This window comes from Terrapene carolina, unplaced genomic scaffold (assembly GCF_002925995.2).
Source record: "Terrapene carolina triunguis isolate 2854851 unplaced genomic scaffold, T_m_triunguis-2.0 Scaffold58, whole genome shotgun sequence".
NCBI classification, from domain to species: domain Eukaryota; kingdom Metazoa; phylum Chordata; order Testudines; family Emydidae; genus Terrapene; species Terrapene triunguis.
In genome coordinates, this window is record NW_020664409.1 from 37695292 (window position 1) to 37717585 (window position 22294).

The window sequence follows — 22294 nt, forward strand, 5'->3', positions numbered from 1 at the left end:
GAAAGAAAAAAGAAACATAAATAATTAGCTGTAACATATTTTAGTGAATAAAATGATCTTGTATGTAACAACAAAAATGAGGCAGTCAAGGAAAACAGAACACACAATATGATAACGAACAGTGTACACAGAGGCTAAAAAAAGGATCTTTAAAAAAGAAATCCAGCCAAAGTGATAACACTAATAGAATGGAGCAAATGTCTGTAACATTTAAACTAGAGATTGAGAGCACTAAGGGGGAATTTGATGGATAGCCAGCCAAAAATATCAAGACTAATAATATGAAATAAAGCATAAAGAGATCAGAATCATTAAACCACCAAGGCATAATGAGGCAAATAAGGAAAGAAGGAAATTGCAGACCAGCTAAGTAATTTATTTTAATTGATCTTCACCACACAGGAAGATGGGGAAAACGCTTATCCTAAACTAACATTCGAAGTCAATGAAGGTGACTGGCTCTGTCAGTCACTCGGAGTATCAAGAAATTATTAAAAAGTGGTGATGAAACTATGGAACCTAGATTGCAGTAATGTACCAGGAACATAGTTATCAGAATTTGGTGGGAAGTAAAAATATTAGGCAGCTAACCTCTTAATAATAATATTCAACTTAACCTTAAAAGCATAAGAGGAATGGGATATGGCCACTTTTGCACCCATCTTTTTAAGAAAGACCTACAGGCAATTGGAGTTGAGTAAACAATTGATTTTTCAGTTCAATGGCTAAACAAAATATATATATCAGACAGAAAATTTGGGTTAGTTTAGAACCAAAATTGATTTTTTTGTTTTTTCTCGTCCAAATAAAAAAAACTGAAAAAATATCATTAGGGTTGAACAAAATCTTTTGAAACAACATTTCCTAAACAAAATATTGACTTGAAATGATATTTCAACATTTTTGAAATTTCTTTTCCTGACAAAATGTTTTGCCAAATTACACCCTGATTCACAAATGGTTTCAGTGCTCTGAAAAATACATTTTTAATGAATTTATTATTCGCCATTTTTTTTTTTTTTTTTTTTTTGCCTAGCTCCCTGGCAATTGTTATGTTGTAATGGGATGGTAGTTTATAACAGCACACTATGTCATACACAATCTCGCACCATCATGCCAACACAGTTGGGCCCATAATCTGGGACAGAAGGGCTAGCCACACAAGGAAATATCCATCCTTGTTCCTGCACTTTGGAGATAGAGTATTAAGTGCAGGATTCTTAGCCAGCTATTTCCTGCCTACCATGCTCCATGGTGTCCTCCTAGAACATATGCTCTTTTGGGATGTATGCTCTGACATGATGCTGAAGTCTGCTAAGCTAGAACCTCCAAAGCTTGGTTCCAGTTCAGCAAACTCAGGTAAGCCTTGCTTGGAAGAGTATTTCCCCCCCCTTAAAAATCTGGAAAGCCCCAGTTAAGTCAATGATATAGTCTCATCTTGGCAACCACATTGAATTTTGGTGATCTGATTTCAAAGGTAGATGTTTTATTGTAAAGGAAGACATCCACTGGGTGGGTGAATGGGAAAAGAAGGTGCTTCCATACAAGGAAAAAAGACAAATATTATTTCATTTGGAAAGGAGAAGGAAAGATGTAGTGAAGATGTCATAAAATGAATGGTATAGACAGAAAGTCAATCATGCTACCCTGTTAATTACATCAGACATTACAAAAACCGAGACGTTTAAAATGAAGATGAATTTGAAATGGTTAAATAGCAAATATGCTTTATGAATCATCTTAATTAACCTGTGGGATTCATTGCTGCAGGATACTACGGCGAAGAGATCAGTAATATTTAGATAAAGTTTAGACACATACATGAATAAGACTGACATCTACAGTTACACTAGCTAAATTAACATTGATGTGTGTGTGAGAGAGAGAGAGAGAGAGAGAGATGGCAAAAGTTAATCCCCAGCCATGAAGAAATTCCATCTCATAATAACTTGACACAAATTGGTTAGTTGAATTATGGCTTTATTTACTTATTTTGACCTTCCTCTGAACCTTCTCTATAGTATATTATTGGAGACAAGATACCAGTCTGGATAGATGTTACTTTATTCCATTGTGGGAGTTTGTGTGTGTAACTTTAGTGCCCTCGTGGCCAAGATAGAGTCTGCTCTGCAGGCAGCTCTGGCCAAGAGAAGGCGCGCGCAGGAATGCAGCAGGAGAAATTTCTTCCACCCCAGGGGCACCTGTTTCAAACCCCCCAGAGTGAACACACACACCCACAGGAAAAGTACAATGGATATAAGAAAGGGAGATATTTATTTACGGAGGGATGAGAGGAGAAAAACAACAAGGGGAAATATAGGGGGAGCAGTAAAACAGGGTTGCATTTAAACCAAGGCCCCACAGGCCCAGTGGTAGCACAGTCTGGAAGGGCAGACACTGAGCAATGTGTCTGCACACAGAGTTCAGGAGTCCTGAGCAAAGTTCCAGTCTGGTGGTGCGTCTTGGGTGCTTCTGGTCGTCTTCGGCGCCAGTGAACTTTCCCCCAGCAAACCCCTCCAGTGCCCTCTTCTGCCGCTCTCTGCAAAGCCACACAGAGCGACCACCTCCCCACTTAACTAGCTAGCAACCTCCCTCCTTGTTACAAGCCCCAGTACTCACAGCCCCATGCAGCTCTGGGCAGTTGTGATACTGGGTCCAACTCCGGCCTGTCCTTCTTGGGCGATTCCTCCCTGGCACAGTGCTGCTCCTGGCTCCTGTCCTGGGGTGTCCCCGATCGGCCCTGTCCTTCCCAGGCTTCAGGCAGGTTCTCTGCTGCTTCACTTTGTGAGGGCCTGCTTGCTGTCCCCTCTCTCTCCCTCGGAGCTCCAGAGCCACCCCCCTGGAGTTTCCCTTCTTTTTTTTCACTCCCGCCCTCCCCCCTAGGAAAAAGATTTAGAGGGGCCATGCTCTCTAAACCCCAAAGGGGTTACATGTGCTTCTATCAAAAATCACATATCTTTGTAGAATCAAACCTAGTCTCAACCTTCAGGTGAAAGAGACAGTAAATGTATCTTGCAAAGTGCTACCATACAGTAATAGTCAGAAGTGTGGCTAGATTAATTACACTCTCTGCAAGGAGGTACTCCACATCCTTTGTGGATGACCAAGAATTTCACATTCACCTACATCAAGCTCTACATATATCAGCCATGGTTTCCTAGACCAATAATGATGGGACTCCCTTTGCAGCTTGTCAGTATCAGTCTTTAATTGGCCTGGGGGATTGCTGTTGAGTGACATTAGGCACTCCCTCTTCCAGGAATAGTTATGTAAATAGTGTCCCTTTTCATAAGAATTTCTTTGTACTGACATACAGAGTGTACAAAATATAGATTTTTTTAAAGACTGGGTAACAGTATTATGAATTTTTAAATGTAACACAAGGTATCATTAATAAGAAAAATGATCTTCTCTATTGATCCTCATCCTAAGGAGAAAAACTGAAAATAAGATACTATTGTAGGCTGTACCATAGAATGAATCTTATGATAATTATTTCCTGCATGTTGGTGTAGTATTTTTGTTTGGTAGATGTAAATGGTACTTTTTAGCTCCGAGAGGAAAAAAGGAAACATCATTTAGGGGAGACTTACGGTAAATCATTCCCAGGTTTATTGAGATAATCTTTGTGAGAAATGGAATTAAATCTTGGGGCTAATTTTTTTTAACCTAGTAAGGTTTTTGATAATAGAGGATTAAGGAGTATGTGTTTTAACATTCCTTAACGATATACAAGTTGCTAGGAAAGTACAAGGTTTGAAATCTCTGGTTGGATCAACACTATTTTGCTCTGAGGTTTGTGGACTTTGAATACTGATGCTTTCCTGTTTTCTAGTATATTTGTTTTTAGGCTATTTTGATTCACTTTAAAGGAATTTTAATAGCTTTCTGTTGACAGCATGGACAGCTGGTCTTGAGAATTAACAAAAATTCACTTGCTGACTGAGGAAGGAAGTGACATCAATGAGTTTCTAAAGTCAGCCCAGAGGGAAAAGTGAGTTTTGTGCAAGTAACCTTTTCATTTCATTGTACTTACAGTGATGCTTCAAGATGCAAATTGCATTGTCAATCCAAACCTAGGGTATCTACCGCAAACAAGCCTAAAGATGAAGTGAAAGTTTGAAAATACATCTGTGACAATTTTATAGACACAGTTAAGGAAAATTAAAAGGAGAAACTGAGGTACCATCCTTAGTTCTTTCTTTAGTGGTTTAAACACAATGCTATCACTACAATGGCAGTCACTTAAGCATCCTTATGAACTACCAGCAAAGAGGACTGTCCACTTTGGGAGAAAAGGGGTCAAACTCAAGGTCACAAGCAAACTGAATATTGCATTCTCTGTTTACTCACTCATTGTTATTTGACCTCATTAGAAAACTACCAAATAGATTTGGCATCAGCAGCAGTCTCAGAAGAGACCAAGGTTTGTATTAGCAGAGATGTTGTGAATTAGGATTGAAGCACATTGGCACAGCCATATCAAGCAGCTTGCAAAGTGCTTCCATGTATTATATTTGGATCAGATCAATGCTAACCTCCTTTCAAATTAACGAGCACTATAAAACAATAAGAACATTCTGAATTGGGGGGAAAAAAGATTTCTAACTTTTTATGCTTACATCACTACTTTTATGACTGAATCCCAGTCCCAAAGAGCACAATCGGAGTTCTCTTTATCGAGACAAGAATTTGGCCCTTGGTTTCCATGCTCCTAAAACACATACACACATCCATCCATCCCCCCTTAACCTCCACACAGTGTAGTCTTTTTGGGGACACTAACGGTGGGAATCAATTTTTTAATTCTACCACCAGTTTGAAAATGCTGGTGTTTTGATGATATGTCATGGCAGCTGTTCTCATGGCTGACTTTGGTAACCATTTTGCCCAGCTCAGCAATTTAAAAGTGGAAGATATGAGAAATGAACTCTAAACTCAAAGCACAGGAGGCAATGGCTGATCAAAATTTCCAGTTTCCAACCTTTAATTCCAGTCCCGCAGCTAATTCAAGAATATGGGTAGAGCCAATTGCTTCTGTCTGTAAGCCCCCCAACCTGAAGCAAATACTCACCAGCAACCACACACCACACAACAAAAACACTAACCCAGGAACCTATCCTTGCAACAAAGCCCATTGCCAACTCTGTCCACATATCTATTCAGGGGACACCATCATAGGACCTAATCACATCAGCCACACCATCAGAGGCTCGTTCACCTGCACATCTTCCAATGTGATATATGCCATCATGTGCCAGCAATGCCCCTCTGCCATGTACATTGGCCAAACCAGACAGTCTCTATGCAAAAGAATAAATGGACACAAATCAGACATCAAAAATTATAACATTCAAAAACCAGTTGAAGAACACTTCAACCTCCCTGGTCACTCAATTACAGACCTAAAAGTCGCAATTCTCCAACAAAAAAACTTCAAAAACAGACTCCAACGAGAAACTGCAGAACTGGAATTAATTTGCACATTGGACACCATTAAATTAGGCTTGACTAAAGACTGGGAGTGGATGGGTCATTCCACAAAGTAAAAACTATTTCCCCAAGCTAATTTTCCCCCTACTGTCACTGACACCTTCTTGTCAACTGTTTGAAATGGGCCATTCTGATTATCACCACAAACGTTTTTTTTCTCCTGCTGATAATAGTCCACTTAATTGATTAGTCTCGTTAGAGCTGGTATGGCAACACCCATTTTTTCATGTTCTCTGTGTATATATATCTTCCTACTGTATTTTCCGCTGCATGCGTCCGATGAAATGGGATTTAGCCCACGAAAGCTTATGCCCAAATAAATTTGTTAGTCTCTAAGGTGCCATAAGTACTCCTCGTTCTTTTTGCTGATACAGACTAACACGGCTACCACTCTGAAACCATTTGAAATGGAAGTAGCTCAAAATGCTCTATCAAACTGTTAATGCGTGTCATCAGGACGCACATGGGTAGTTAGTCTGTGGCAGACTAGTGTGGGGTAGATTCTCACCCCATCTTGCCACAAACTAATTGTGTAGACAACCCCTAAACATCCTTAGTCTCACTGAATTGGAGAACTGTCCTTATATTCACTGGATTGACTGTTAAATCATTTTAAAACCATTTTTCTTCTGCCACAAAAAAGGTAAGACAATATTTCTAGCTGTTTTAGAAGAGCCTGTGACAAGCAGCCTTCCTATATGAACCTCAGATTACTTAACCTAAAATAACATATACAGAGCCCATGCTTTCTAGAGTTCTCAGTGTTTTCAGTCACGTTAGTGTTTCCAGGGTAGTTTATTTTTAAATAAAATAAAATTTGACATTTACTTGAATGAAGGATATAAAGACTAAAATGTATTACAAGGTGACAGATATTGGATACAAGGCCATGCAGTAGTTGTTGCTCTCATGATGTACTGTAACATTTGTTCTTCAAATATCTTTACATACACAACCTATGCAGAGAACAGCACGTAAGTATTCACACTCCATCACCCCTCCTCCATACAAGAGAAGGCGATATTTGTGGAGGTTTGCAGATTAATCTGGCATAATTCCTTTAGATTTTCAACTACTTCCGGCGCACATATGATTATGATCACTGGTTACAGAAGTTTCTGTAAGAAAATATTTCTTCTGGTGACGAGTACTCAAAACAGCTTGCTGCTGTTTCTTGTGTTCAAACAGCCAGGCACATTATGACTCCTGACAGCCTTTTTCCTCCCTTAGCATACAGGAACAGTGAAGTGTTTCATTTCAAAAAGCAAAAGACCACTACTTTATTTAATCAGGTGCTCCCCACCCCGCTAAATTTCTGATATGGTGTGCACCATCAATCTCTATGGAGAGATCCTCGCTGCAGCCACTGGTCCCAGAGCCTCACCCATTGAGTCTGTGCCATGCTCAGCCCCACCTTCCAGCCTGGCACGCCCAGGTACAGTGCCACTCCCCATCCCTGAGAGGAGATATGGGCTGTTGGACAGGGGGACCCCATAATTCAGGAGTCAGCCACCTGCTGTCCACCCCCTGCCAACACAGGTTTGACCCCACCAGGCCTCCATCATGATGGGAGAGCCACGGGCTAAACTTGAGGGAGTGGCATTGTGACATAGTGTTCAGGGGTCGCAGCTCTGGGTTTGTCCCCACCACCCTCATTTCATGAAAGCGGGTGGCAGGACCAAAAATAAGTGAGTGGTGTTGTGGCATGGTACATGGGGGTTGCGGGTGCAAACCTGAGTGGCACTGTGACACCCCCCAACCTCGTGCACCAGATCACAATGCCACTCACTCAATTTTGGCCCCACCACCCCCGTCATGATGGGAGAGCAATGGGGCAAACCTCTGTGAGCAGTGCAGCATGGCTCCTTCTCGCCGTTACCAATGGTACACACCGTGTGTAACGTGTGTCTGGCTGCAGGTGCCACTGTGTTTAATTATAAGATCCCTTAAATACATACATCCGCCAACTTACATGGCACTGTTGACACCCTTTGTACAATGCTAGCAATAAACGATTTTTTAAAAATCAAGCCATCATCCTACATTTTAAGGGGAAAAAATACTTACAGATGGTTGAGAAGGGTTTGGGAAGTGAACACTACATGTAATCCACTGAAGGTTTAGGCTGTGTCTAGACTAAGAGGAAAATAAGTTTTGGGGCCTAGCTACTTGAGAGACCGCCTTTCTCCTTGTGCTATATTGCCACAGCTGGGGTTGTCCAAGGTGCTCCAGCTGGACCCCCTTCAATTTAAAGGAGGAGGCAGGTATTAAAGCAGGGGCAGGCAATTGAAGGTGGCACGTGAGCTGATTTTCAGTGGCACTCAGACTGCCCAGGTCCTGGCCACTGGTCTGGGGGGCTCTGCATTTTAATTTAATTTTAAATGAAACTTCTTAAACATTTTAGAAACCTTATTTACTTTACATACAACAATAGTTTAATTATATATTATAGACTTATAGAAAGAGACCTTCTAAAAACATTAAAATGTATTACTGGCACGCGAAACCTTAAATTAGAGTGAATAAATGAAGCCTCGGCACACCGCTTCTGAAAGGTTGCCGACCCCTGTATTAAAGTGTTCTCTATGAGGGGACCTCAGCTCTGGAACAGGCTTCCCCCTGCTCTGAAATAGCCCAAGACTATTGATCTTCAGGGCACGCTGCAAGGCACATCTATGTACGTGGGCTTTGGGGAGATGGGCTTTTGAAAAAAATCAGAGTTATGGTGAGGAGGAGACTTGGAGTTCTGCAATCAGTTTTTGTTTTTGAAATTCATGGTGGGGGCACCTAGAGCCTTGAACGTACCCCTTTTTATTTATTGTATAGATCTAAATAAACACTTTAACTGGTTGTGGTCAACCCTATTTTTATGATTGACCTCCAAACCAGTCACAGCCACTTTTGGAAAGCAAAAGGAAACGAGAAGATCTGGTAAATGACAACAATGCCTGCGTTCTCCCACAACATGGCCCCTTGGCCTTAAAGAGAATGTACGGAGGTCCATTTTCCAGATGGGCAACTAAGGAAGAGAATTCATTACTGAGGGTTCAATATATTGCTTTCTCTTGGGACCTTGCACAAAAAAAAAAAAATCTAAAATATTCCAGGATAAAGCTGAATGCTCCCCTAAAAATTCTTCATATTGCTGTCTATGTATAAATATCTCTTATCAAGCCTCTTTCAGTTGCAATGGCATTTTTCTCCTTTTTGTTACATCAGTTTTAAACATTACAAATTGCTTATTTACAACATTGCCTTAAAAATGTCCTTTAACATATTTCTGAACCTCTGTCTAATTATGCAACTGAATATGATTGCTGGGGCCCACAATGCATTAATTACATCTTTACGGTATTGCATAATCCTTCTCAGCTGTCACGAGGCCAACTCACAAGTTACCCTGGCAATGTTAAACATAAAAAGAACCCAAGTTGATATTGATTGAACCAAATGAAGGAAAGTTGGCCATCTCAAAGTGTTTGAATTCTCACAGCATTCCAAGGTCTGCCTGGCTAATTTTTGGTGATTATTTTTGATATGAAAACAGACCTTTAATTGTCAGTCTCTAATAAGGATGCAGAGCTGTTCCCTGGGAGGTTCAAAGGACCCTGGGAACCTAAACATGTACGAAAGCTCAAGTAGCCAAATGTCTTGCGCTGATCCATGTGCACATTTAGTTTTCATCTAATGAAGTAATTACTTAAAAATAAAAAAGAGCAAAATAAGTTGTTCTGGGTTTCACAAAGATGCTCTAGTATTAATAGGATTTTTTTAGGGCCTTCTTCATTAACTCTTTTCAGCATAAGAAGGGGAAAACTGAAGATTCCATTCTTAAAAAAAAAAAATGGAATCTGGATCTGGGCCAAATTCTGAATGGACTCATACTCTGTGCAATCCCAGTAAAACCAAGGAAAATACACAGGCTAGAAGGCAGTGCAGAATTTGGCCCTTTACCATGCCTGCAGCAGTATCAAATGTTTACAAGAGATGTATAATTTTCTATTAACAAGTATTTCTACTATTTCCATTTGTAGTATAGGATGTTCATTTTTTATTGGAAAGCTACATCTGTATTGCTTTGTTTCATCATCATAGTTCCTTTAATAACTACACATTCAGACATCAGAATGCTACATGCAGCAGTTTTAACATCACTGCAATATTAATGTAACATTTTCCAATAGAATTCTGTGTGCATTTTCCATGTTTATTATGTAGTAGGTCTGTATCCAACAGATCACAAGAGTAGTTTGCTTAATTCTGTTTATGTCCAAATCACCATAGAACCGCTTTGAAATCTATGTTTATTTTTTCTGCATACCCCATGACTTTTTCAGATTTCTCTGCACTTCGAAAGGTCTAATGGGGCAAGTCATGGTACTTTTCCTGGGTTCCTAGTAATCTGCAATTAAGTATGCAAGGATCATGGCTTAACATATGGATGCATTTTCACAAACGTTTTCACTGTGTGGACCTCATCATAATGCAATGACTGCCTTACAGACATGAAACTTCACATTCAGACTAATGAGGGACACCTCTTCTCCCATTTGCGATTACATAACATCCATGTGGCAACTACAATTGATTACATGGAAATTACATATTCTGTAAAAATGTCCTCCCGACTATTCTCTGAGTTTAGTTTTAATACTGGTCTCTTCATCTCTAACTAAACAGATAAACTAAAGGCACAGTACTTACTTATCCCACACAGAAATAAATCCATGAACATGCACAGTTATCTCATCAATGCATTGTGCTGCTACCTTAGGCCACTTAGGGTCCATCTATACAACCCATGGCAATGAGCCTCCTAGCCCAGGTTAACAGACTTGGGCTGGCGGGGCTTGGGCTAGCACTCTAAAAATAGTTGTGTGGACAGTGCTTTGAAGTTGCGGCTTGGGCTGGAGCTTGGGCTCGGAAATCCACCCCCCTTCCTAGGCCTCAGAGCCTGAGTTGCAATGCCTACCTAGCTATTTTTAGTGTGGTAGCATGAGCCCTGTGAGCCCAAGTCTGTTGACCTGGGCTGGGAGGCTGACTGCTGTGGGCTGTGTAGACTTGGCACCACACCCACCATTTCTGCTTTGGTTTTGATTCCTGCCCAACTTCTGCCCACGTTGAACACACATGGCTTCACCAGCCAAAGTGAAAGTTGCAGTTGCGGTGACATTAGAAACATTGGGGGAGCCATATGCAGCCCATGGTCTGCAATTTGGCATCTTCTGGGCTAGGTCAACCACTGTTCTTTTTCCTAGAAGTGTAAGAACTGAAATCCAGCTCTAAAACATGCCAACCCCAAATAATCTCCATTAGATTAGACCATTTCTAAGACAAAGGAACCTATGATCACTGAGGCAAGGGGTGAACAATGTGACTCACAGTTCTGGGCTCCCCAAGAAAGTGTCACAACATGGCAACTAAGGAAAGCCCAGGGAGGCTTCCCTTTGAGTCACCTAATAGAACAACTGCGGCGTACACATGAGCCCACAAGGGTTCTCTTGTTTGAATCTCTGAAGCAGAAGCATGCCTGATGTGCACACAGCAAGTCCAGCTACGGATGGGGGAATCCAGCCTCTTGGCAGCAATTACAAAGTATAGTCCCAAAGCAGAGTCTCCATGGGAAGCCTAGTCTACAGCTAATACACGTCAAAATAAAATGTGTTTAATTGCCAATGAAACAGGAGGCCAAAAATGAGCAACAGAGAGGAGGGCAAATGCTCTTTCAATTTACCATAACTACATAAGGGTTCTCTACTGACTTGATACTGATGCGTTCCTTTATTTGGGACCACCCTAACTCATGCTGGGTAGTACTTTAGTCACAAGCAGCCCGTGTGACTGAGGGACTCTTGGCGCCAACTGGCAGAGGACACCGGGGTGCCTAATGGTTACAGGGATTCCCTGGGTTTGATATCTACATACTACCTCATGAAAGGGTGTCATATAAGAGCTCTACTGAAAGCCTGTCTCATATGGTCGCCATAACCATTGCAAAATGTATGTACTGCTAACATGTAAGGAGCTATATAGATATACTGAAACTTCTATTCTTAAAGTCTGTGAATTGTGGCTTGTCACCAGAAGGTGATCAACAAGTTCCTTTCCAACAGAAGATATTTATCTAGCTGTCTGGCTATATGGAAACGGAGTATTGTATGGTTCATAATGGATGCCCATTTACAGTCTGAGCTGGATGCTAATGAAGGGATTGTGAAATCTTCCAGAGAGGGAATTTAAAGGAAGATAAACCAGCAGGAGGGAGTCCTGTTTGCAAGTGAAGACGATGGATTTTTGGACTTCAACTGTAAGAGACAAAAAGGCTCTCTGGATCCTTCACCTAGGAAGCAAACTGACCATGTGTTTGCTTCATTTAAAAAAAAAAAGGATCACAGCCAAGTCTGGCTGAAACACGCTGGAAAAACTTTGAGGTGAGCTAAACTTTATTTGACATGGCTGTGCCTTATTAGGTAAGACTAGGCTCTAGACTGCGTGTTATGATTTTGTTTTATATGTAACCATTTGTTTCCAATATTTCTACTTGCTATCACACGAACCTCTATTCTTTATTAAATACACTTCTTTTTTGTTTTTACTATATATACAGATCTAAGCCATAGGCGTGTGCACGGGGTGTGCCAGGTGTGCCCGTGCACACTCTAATGCAGGGCAGTCAGAGCTGTGGGGGGCGGGGCTGCGTGCTCCCTCGGGGCTGTGTGTATGGCTCTGTGCTGAGCCAGATGCTGCTAGGAGCCTGAGGGGGGTTGGACAAGGGGCGGGGGCAGTCGGGGGACAGGGAGCAGGGTGGGTTGGGCCGGGGGGTGGGGTGCTCTCACCTCGGGGGCAGCTCTCCCTCCCCAGTGTCCCTGCATGCAGGGAGAGTCTCGGCAGAGGCAACGCTGCTCGCTGCCTCCCTCCCAGCGCTGACCCGGTTCCCAGCCCATTGGCCAGGAACCCCGGCCAATGGGAGCTGTGGGGGGGGCGGTGCTAGAGCTCCCTGACCGCACCTCCCCAGCAGGGAGGGGGAGGGATCTGTTCCAGCTCCTCTTGCTCAGTCTGCCCCACCTCCCGGGGCTGAGACACCTGGGACCAGTGCAGGGGCCGGGTCATTCTCGGCCAGCATGGGGGGGAGGGCTCGTGTGGGCCCCAGGCAAGGGGGTTATGAGGGGGGCAGGCCCCCTCCCACTCTGATTCCCCCACCAACCCCAGCTGTGACGCTGGCTCAGCCCAGGCAAGGCAAATAGCCCCCGCCCAGCAGGCCGGTTAGTGTGGCTGGGGGGCAGGCAGGCGGGGGCGCTGGGTCTCTGGGGATGGTGCTGGGCAGTGGGGGTCTGTGTGGGGTACTCCTGGGCCCCAGGGGGAATGAAAACAGCCCAGGTTCCCCTCCTGCAGCGTTCTTTGCTTCCCTGCAGAAAGTGAAGGAGAAACAGGGGTGTGTGATTGGGAATGTTCATGGCATAGTTTGGGGGCATTACCCCCAAATAGAGGTGAGGGGTGGGGGGGCCACATGGGATGCAAGGTCACACCACTGCCCCCCCCCCATTTCTGTGAACACAGAGTTGCTGCAGTCCCGCTGAGAAAAGAAGGTGCTGCTCAGCTTCCTGGACTTTGCAGCTGGACACCACCTTCTGGGTCCTCGGGCTGGTTGAGCTCCCTTCTGTGTGCTGGGAGCCATCCTTCATTTTGTACAACAGTGAGTTGTGGGGCGGGGCAGGGCAGGGGAAAAGAGGCAGGGGGGAAAGAAGGGGGTGGGATGGGGAGGAGATGGAGTGGTGGGGAAGGGGCATGGGATGGGAAAGAGAAGGGGATGGGGGAAGCGGGGGCAGGGGGGGAAGGAAGTTGGTGGGATGGGGAGGAGATGGAGCTGTGGGAAAGAGGCATGGGATGGGGAAGAGAAGAGGATAGGGGAAGCGGGGGAAGGAGGAAAGAAGCAGTTTGGGAAGGAAGGGGGTGGGATGCAGAGGAGATGGAGCGGTGGGGAAGGGGCATGGGATGGGGAAGAGGATAGGGGAAGCGGGGGCAGGAGAAAAGAGGCAGTTTGGGAAGGAAGCAGGTGGGATGCGGAAGAGATGGAGCGGTGGGGAAGGGGCATGGGATGGGGAAGAGAAGGGGATAGGGGAAGTGGGGGCCCAGCGTGCAGATCCCCTTGGCAGCAGCTGGGGCTCCCCTGTTAAGCAGGCCCCTCAAACCCTCACTCTGACAAGCCCCACCTCCCCTGCATCTGTACCACCCTGATGAGCCCCCCCCAAACACCCTCCGCACTGAGCCCCAACCACCTACACCAAGACCCCCACCCAAATGAACCCCACCTCCCCTGCACCCAGACCCCCTCCCCGCTGAGTTCCAACCACTTTCACTTGGTCCCCTGCAGACTCCCATTACCCCTGCAGCTGGAATCTCCCTGTACATCCAGATCCCCCACTGAGCTGCCTGCACCCAGACTGCCCCACACAGAACCCTCTTACCCTGGCCCAGCCAATCACCGCCTCCCCAGTGCTACACATGACCTTTGTTGACTTACATCAGTCATAGCGCTCTTCCACCACTGAGCTCCAGCTTGGTTGGCGCTCTCTGCGCCCGCCCTGTAAGTGCCATCATGCCATTGGTCAAGGAGATGTCCAGGGGGTGGGATTTGGTGGGGACTCTGTTCTGAGCTGCGGCGTGGTAAGGGGGCTGGGCCGGGCAGGTTGGATATGGGCCAGAGGGTCTCGGGAGCAGTCAGGGGACGGGGAGCGGTTGGATAGGCATGGGAGTCCTGGGGGTCTGTCTGGGGGCAAGGGTGTAGTTAAGGGTTGGGGCAGTCAGGGGACAGGTAGGGGGTAGGGTCCTAGGAAGGCAGTTACAGGGGGGGGGTGTCTCAGGAGGGGGCACTCAGGGGACAAGGAGCAGGGGGGGTTGGGAGTTCTGAGGGGGGCAGTCGGGGGCGGGAAGTAGGAGGGAGTGGATGGGGGTGGGGCTAGGGCAGGGCGGGGGCAGGGCTAGGGTGGGGCTCCCTGGGTGCACACCCTAATGAAATGTGCTGCGCACGCCTATGATCTAAGTGCTGTGTTTTTAGCGGAGCTGTGTTCCAAGATGTAAGTGGCAAGTGGAGGTGTCCTGTTCCTTTGGGAATGGAACATCTGGGAATTGTGAGAGTGTTCAGTGGAACAGGGGCTGGGCACTCTAGGCTCAGAGCACTCAGGGGTTGGAGTGTGCCTGTAGTTAATCGGTCTAGAGTAAGTGGGGCCTGCAGAGAAATGGAAGACAGTGCTTGTGTTGCCAGAGGCTGGTGGAGTTAGGGCATTGACCCATAGCACACACACAAGGCTTGCTCGCACTAAGGGCAGGTGGTATTGAGGTGCCTCATAGCCCTAAGTACTCCCGAAACATCACACATTGAAATGAATGGGGCTACTCATGAAGTAAATATTACCCAGAGTGCATAAGGATGGAGGATTCTGGTCCTTAGATAGAGACTATTCACAGAGTAAGGTGCTACTTAATATAAGGAGCAAGAATGATAGCATCTGGCCCTTAATCCTTGAGCACAGGATGCAAAAAATAAGGAGAAGGTAGCAGGTTATAGTCCTTTGAAGTAGAATGTTAAAAACTTGTAAAGTAGGGAATTTTCTCTAACAGATCTAATTTGTAGTGAAAGGTGGCTGGAGGAGGAAAAGCAGAACTAAACAAAGGCACAGTGTAATCTTCCCTAATGCAGGTTTTGAATTAAGATTGGTCAAATACAATATAAAAACCTAGAACAATCCGTTGCTGCGGGGAGTACAAATTTATCCACATTTTATAAAACTGGAGTATGACCTTTTGCTACCAAGACCGGTGCTTGTATTCAGCTGCAGTTATTGGTAGTCATTTGTAAAAGGTCATTCATGGACAAGAATATAATATGAGTTTGAAAAGTGCAGGGGATCAGGTTTCTGCTTTTTGCCTCATGTGAGTCTCAAGAACTTTGGGGGGAGGGGGAGAAATCATTATCATGACAATCAGCTTTGGTTCTGAAATTGATTTGAATAATATAGGAGCAGCATATCAATTACAATTTGATATTTTTCGGCATCCAACTGTTCATAGCATCTAAATAATACTAATATTTATCAGTAATATATACATGAGAGAGAGAGAGAGAGAGACTGCATTTTCAGGTAAGAGGTTTCTTGTTTGCTTACTTTAGATTTAATCAATTTCCTTTTAATAATATATTTTAAAACCCATCACCTCTTCCTCCTTTCCCTAGAATATTATTATTAGAGCTCGGTCTTTTCATAATTGTTACAAAAGTAGGAGTGTTAGGTTTAAAAAAGGTGTATTTATATTAAAATCAATATAAAAAGTACCCCCTCCTCTCTCAAACACCCATATCCCTTTTGATTTTGAAATTTTTTTGCATGCTGGGTGATAGTTTAAGGAGCATCTCCCCGGGCAGTTCCGCAGGTCTCCCCATCCATGCAGGCCAGCGTGGAGCCCAGCTGGGGAGCTGTGGGGAGCTGCGGTGGACCGTCCACATGCCTGCAGTGCAGGGTGGGGGAGGCTGAGAGCAGCCTCAGGCCATGTCCTCGCCTCCCAGGCTCCCCACCTGGCTGAGGGCCCGTGGAAGGTCCGCGACTCTGAGCAGGCTCCCCATGCGGCTCTCCCCGACTGGGCTCCGGTGGGGGGTGCGGAGCCTCAGAGCCTCAGCCCAGCCACAGTAAGTAGAGCCCTGCAAATCCGCGGATATCCACAGACAATTTTTGCGGCTCGGATGCGGATACACATTTTTGTGTCCATGCTGGGCTCTATAGCCCTCAAGGGACTGTGGAGGGGGAAATACAGGTGCAGTTATCCTGAAACTGACAATTATGACTAGACTACTGTTAACTTTTGCTATTAGAACATATTGCTGAAAAATACAGAGTAATAAAGATATTTAAAATGAATATGTATTGTTTAAAATTTCATTTGCTAACTGTAATTCTCTCCTCCTTTATTCCAGGCTTTGCTACAGGTGAAACATCCTGGATCCTAACATTTCATGCTTTACAAATATTGTCACATATTTGGTTTCTGCTTTGGCAAGGATCTTGTGTTTACTTTAAAAATCTCAATTGCATCTCACTTTTGAGTGCCATCATTCCTATGCCAACTCAGGTACTGGCAGTGCTCAGGACACAGTGGGAAACAGCAGGGGAGATGAAGCAAGTTCATCTAGAGAAATCATTTCAAGACCATACACATTTCATTGAAAACATGCTAAAAGTTTCCTTTTAATTAAACAGAGAGTGAAAACAACAGCAGTAAGAGTTGTGCAGACATTATAAAGTACCCCATTGGCAAAAAAGAAAATGATGCATTTTGTGCCAAATGACGACACTGAAGGATTATTTATAAATAGATGTTTCGTGTGCACTTTTAATGTTGTAGAGTCAAATGGGCCTTTAAAACCACACCTGCAAATTCTGCATATGCAAACATTTGTACCCCCCAAACGAATACTGCTCCTTGCAAAGCAATATATGCACACACACAAAACCCAGCACTTGGGCACAATTTGTATACATAAAACATGCAGGTGCAATTTAATAGACACCTACTAGAAAAATGTAGCCATACTGCATATCAACAACTATTTATGTATAAATGTTTAGAAAACAATTTTGTAATATTTATACTCACCACGATAAGGCAGAAACCATGTCATGCACAAGAAGCAGATCTAGAATTTTGCAACTGAAGTCGCAGCCATTTTAACGAATAAAAGGATGATTTAAAAATGGAAATCTAGTTACTACTGGTTGCATGTTGAATATTTCTAGCAAGTAACATGCATGAGATAACGCATCCATGGAGGACAATTTAAATGCTTATTTCACAAGCATGAAAAGAGAATTCTGAAAAAGTCCTTAGGACCAAATGACTAAGTTAAAATATTTGTATTATGACTAAAAAGAACATGATGCTTATTCTTCCCTGGTGAGCTATATTCTCTTCCATCACATTAAAAAATAATCATGCATGCTTGGTGTGAATCAGCATGTGAATTACTGACCAAATTAGCGTCAGCAAGTACTAAGTGACATTCAGATTATATTGCCATTATGCCCATGTAAATTACTAATTTCTACTGAATTGAGCATTTGGGACTGGACATTCCTCTTTGCTCTTGACAGAACATAGTAGATATTGATTCTGATTATCAATAAAACTTGACACTGTCACACTTATTATTCTTCCTGGGCAAGAATTTAAGAATTTCTGCTGATAAAGAAAAATAATTTCCAGTTAACCCATTACTGCTGTTCATTTGTAATGGGATACAATTCTTAATCTACAAACCCAAGTTAAAGAGATGTGGAAAGAAACAACAAAGAAAGCTGAAAAGCTGTCTGTTGATTAAAGAGTAATTTGGTCTAAAACTAAAGCCACACCTATTACTATTTACATTATTTAAATAAGAAACTAAGGGAAAAAAGATGACTTGACAAGACTGGACTTCGAAGAACAATACTTCTAGATCTTAGCCACCAGGAACATATTGGCCTATTGCTATTGTTAGGAGCTGTCTCAATTTTGGATTGTTTAAATATAAAAGTAGGCTCCAGATACTGCAAACCTCGAAGAAACAAAACTTCAGAAAATACATTTTGCATGTTAATATTTATGGCTCCAAGCCAAGGGGAGTGGACAGCATTTTTCGAAAGGGCAGTGAATCAGATGTTTTAACTATACGCTCCAAAACTGGAGAACTGCAATCAACCTAGAGTTTCAGATTTCATCTGTTGTTAACGAAGTGTATCACTGAGGTGTTTGCTTTCCACAATACCTTCTTCCCCTTTGGATTACAGATAACTAGCTCCCAAGACCACAGAGGAAAGACAAACATCTCTGTTAATCATGGCTCAGAGCCATGGTTACATGAAACGTAAGTATAGTCACACTATGGCTAGAAAAATGGAACACAGATTTATGAGAGACAAGAGAAAGAAACACAGGAAATTTCAAGTGATGAAGAAATATTTCAAACTAGAACTTACAGTACATGACTTATCTTTTTTAAAGCAAAAGTGATTCCAATAATGACACATGGACTGAAATCACATCTCAACAGGTGGGGGATCTAAGGGAGCTGGCTGTGAAAGGGGAGAGCCCCAGCAGCAAGGGAGGGAGACACTCGCTGAGAGACATTCCTCCCTCCCCTTGGAGTCTCTGGCACCCATTGGCCAGCTGGGGGGTGTGGGTGGGGGAATGCTGATTGGCCAGCATTCCGCAGATCCCAGGGTTTAGCCTGGGGCAGGGGCCATGTGGAGCCTCTTTTGGCCCTGTTCCAGCAGCCCCACCCTGCCCTCCCTGAACTTGGAATGGGAATCCTGCCTGACAGCTTATGCGGGTCTAGCCAATTGGCTGTTTGGGGGCCAGGAAAGAATGTTTTCTCCCATGGGCCAACTGGCAGAGGATTGGGGAGTTTTTGCCTTCCTTGCAGCACCTTCAAGCCACAGTAGGTTAAGTAGGAATGTGCTTGCTACCTAACTGAGGTACTTGGCTGAGTTAATTTGTTGCAACTTTGGGCCAATTTCCAGTGTGGATAAAATGCATGGTTCCCAGAGGTAAAAACCTGGGATGTTGATGATGGGTCTTCGGCTCATGGGATAGCGCAAGACCTCATGACCCTCGTAGACTGAGGTACCCACCCTTCTGCACCCTCTATCCTCTTTGTGGGGTGGTGATGGTGGTGGTAGGGGTCAGAGTGAGGTGAGTCCTGGGGGGTAGGCTGAAGAGAGCCTATCCCGAGTTATGGGTTATATGGAAGGAGCTATGTAACCCCCGCACTGGAACCAAATAACTACCTGGGATAGGAGAGTATGGGTGGTGGGCAGGTAGCATTCCTCCCTTGTGTTCACATTTAATAAACATTGCAACGTGCCGCTTAAAATCCATCCACATGTCTGTCCTCATTTCACCACGCTGGCCGTATCAAAAACAATTGGTACATTTCTCTGTAATGACAGTGGGGATTTGCAGATCTCTGGGCAATTACCAGTGCATTATAAGTTCCTGGTCTTTCAACATGGAAAGTATCTTTGGTTAAACCATTGCTTTGGACAGCATACAGTCCTACACACTTCTCCTCAGAGACATTACCTGTTTGTTGTTCATATGTAACACATGCACTCCATGATCCCAAGATTTAATATCAGATAAATAAAATAAACTTATCTAGTGCTTACCCAATTCTCTGAGTGTATTGTGATTCCATATCTTGTAACAGCAAGGGAAGCTAAAAAGAAACCCACAGTTTAAACTATTGGAGAGTCTGTTCAGGACACCTTGATAGCTGCATGCCCTTAATGTCTTAATGACACACTGAACTGCTGACCAAGCTAGAGAAAGGAGAGTGGTGGTGGTGTTTCTTATATGTTATTGTTCTGCACAGTGTGTGTGTGTGTGTGTGTGTGTGTGTGTGCGCGCGCACACACAAATGCAGGGGCACATCAAAATTGCTTTAAAATAACTGTCACAATAACCCTGACTTTGGAGCTGGCCAGGAACTGACACGGGGACCCTTTATTTGCAACAGTAGCCTAGCTACTCTTAACCCCAAAGGGCCAGTAATCATGAGTCTCTGTGACATAAAGGCACCAGGCCACAATCCTTTTCTCTCAGAGTATCTAATTACCTGAGGTACTTCTATAGCACTCATCACCATAGTATCTGAGTGCTTCACACTCTTTCAGTGTAGTTATTCTCACAACACACCTGTGAGGTAGGGAGGTGCTATTATCCCCATTTTACAGATGAGGAACCGAGGCACAGAAACTAAGTGATTTGCCCAAGGTCACACAGGAAATCTATAATGGAGCAGGGAATGGAATCCTGGTCTCCCATGTCCCAGACCCCCTGCCACAACCATAGACCATCCTTCTTCTCTGCCAAGGATTGGGAAAGAGGGGCAATGTAGGAGCCACTACAGCAGTTCTGTCACTGTGCCACCTGAGAGTGCACTCCATCCCCATGCAGGATCCCGGAGGAGCTGATCTTCTGGCCTTCTAGAGGCTTCGCATCAGTGGAGCTGGGCAAAGCAGCCCTAGTGAGTGCCAGGATACATCCCATAGTCTCTAATATTGAACTTTTTAAAAAAGTAAATTAGGTAGGATTAGTTCATAGAAGCAGACATTCATTTAAAAAAAACCTACCAACTATTATTATAGCAAACGCTGTGCTTTCATTACAGTACACTGGTAATTTAATATCATTGCATTTGATTTAATTATACTTTGTACATTAAAAAAAAACCCTCTTTCTTCCTTCTAGTGAATCATTTTTATGGTAAATAAGACCATTGATTTTTAAGAATGGAAAAATTAGCCGGGCAAAACACAAATAAATATTTAACAGGCATACCCATTAGAGACATTGTCAGTTTTAAAATTTATACACGCGCACCTCTTATTTATCCTATTAGTAACACCTTAATAAATAATACTACAACCTATCTAGTATGTAGCATTTTGCAACTATAGATCTAAAAAGCACTTTACAATGGTATTATTAGCCACATTTTACAGATGAGGAAACAGAAGAAAAGCAACTTGCCTGAGGTCCCTCAGCAACTGGGCAGGCCAAGTCCAGAAAGGGACCCTGAATGCCAGCCTAGTACATTATCCACTGGACCACCATGCCTCACTGACATTTTTACATTCTAGTTTGTTTTCTCTGACAGGGCTGTTTAATTTTGTATTTCTTTCAGCCTTGAGAATAAAACAAGACTGATCAGGTTTTTTGTTTTGTTTTGTTTATGGCCAGTTTCTAGTCCATTGTATTTTCTTGTTTTCATAAGCTAGCACTGTGTTATTCTGTTCTGGATTGCAAATAATGCAGGGGAATGTTTGTTGTAAAGGTCCCTCCTACAAATATTCAAAAATCTTGTTGTTAAAAAAACTATTTTTAAGCTAAATTTGACTGAACAAAGTCCCTTTTAAAAGCAACAGAAAGGAAATTAGTGTCGCATCTTGCCAGGTAGCATGATGGATTGCACTGTGGAGACACTTTACATATAGGGTTGCCAACTTTCTAATCCCACAAAACCGAACACCCTAGCCCCGCCCCTTCCCTGAGGCCCTGCTCACTACATTCCCCCTTCCTCGGTGGCTCAATCTCCCCCACCCTCACTCACTTTCACTGGGCTGGGGCAGAGGGTTAGGGTGCGGGAGGGGGTGAGGGCTCCAGCTGAGGTTGCGGGCTCTGGGGTGGGGCTGAGGATGAGGGGTTCAGTGTGAGGAAAAGGGCTGGGGGTTGAGGTAGGGGGATGGGGTGCAGGGGGGGTGAGGGCTCCATCTGGGGTGTGGGGTCTGGGGTGGGGCCAGGGATGAGGGGTTTGGGGTGCAGGAGGGGGCTTCAAACTGGGCGGTGGGGCAGGGGGGTTCAGGGTGTGGGAAGGGTCTTTGGGCTGGGGCAGGGGCTTAGGATGCAGAGGGTTGAGGGCTCCATCTGGGGATCCAGGCTCTGGGATGGGGGATTAGGGGTTTGGAGTGCAGGAAGGGGCTCTGGATTTGGGGGGGCTCAGGGCTGGGACAGGGGGTTGAGGCGAGCTTACCTCCAGCAGCTCCTGATCAGTGGTGCAGCGAGGGGGCTAAGGCAGGCTCCCTGCCTGTCCTGGCACTACGGATGGCACTGCGCCCTGGAAGCACCCATCAGGTCTGGCTGCTAGGTGGAGATGCGGCAGGCAGCAATGAGTGCACTGCTCTCACTCGCAGACACCACCTCCGTAGCTCCCATTGGCTAAAGTTCCCAGCCAACGGGAGTGCGGAGCCGGTGCTCGGGGTGGGGGCAGTGT

At 44.3% G+C, this 22294-nt stretch overlaps 1 protein-coding gene across 3 annotated transcripts in view; it reads right to left on the reverse strand.

The window, feature by feature from the left end:
* Window positions 1–22294, reverse strand: part of CHST9 (carbohydrate sulfotransferase 9) — a 255515-nt gene that overhangs the window by 22604 nt on the left and 210617 nt on the right. The gene's annotated exons all lie outside the window — the stretch shown is intronic.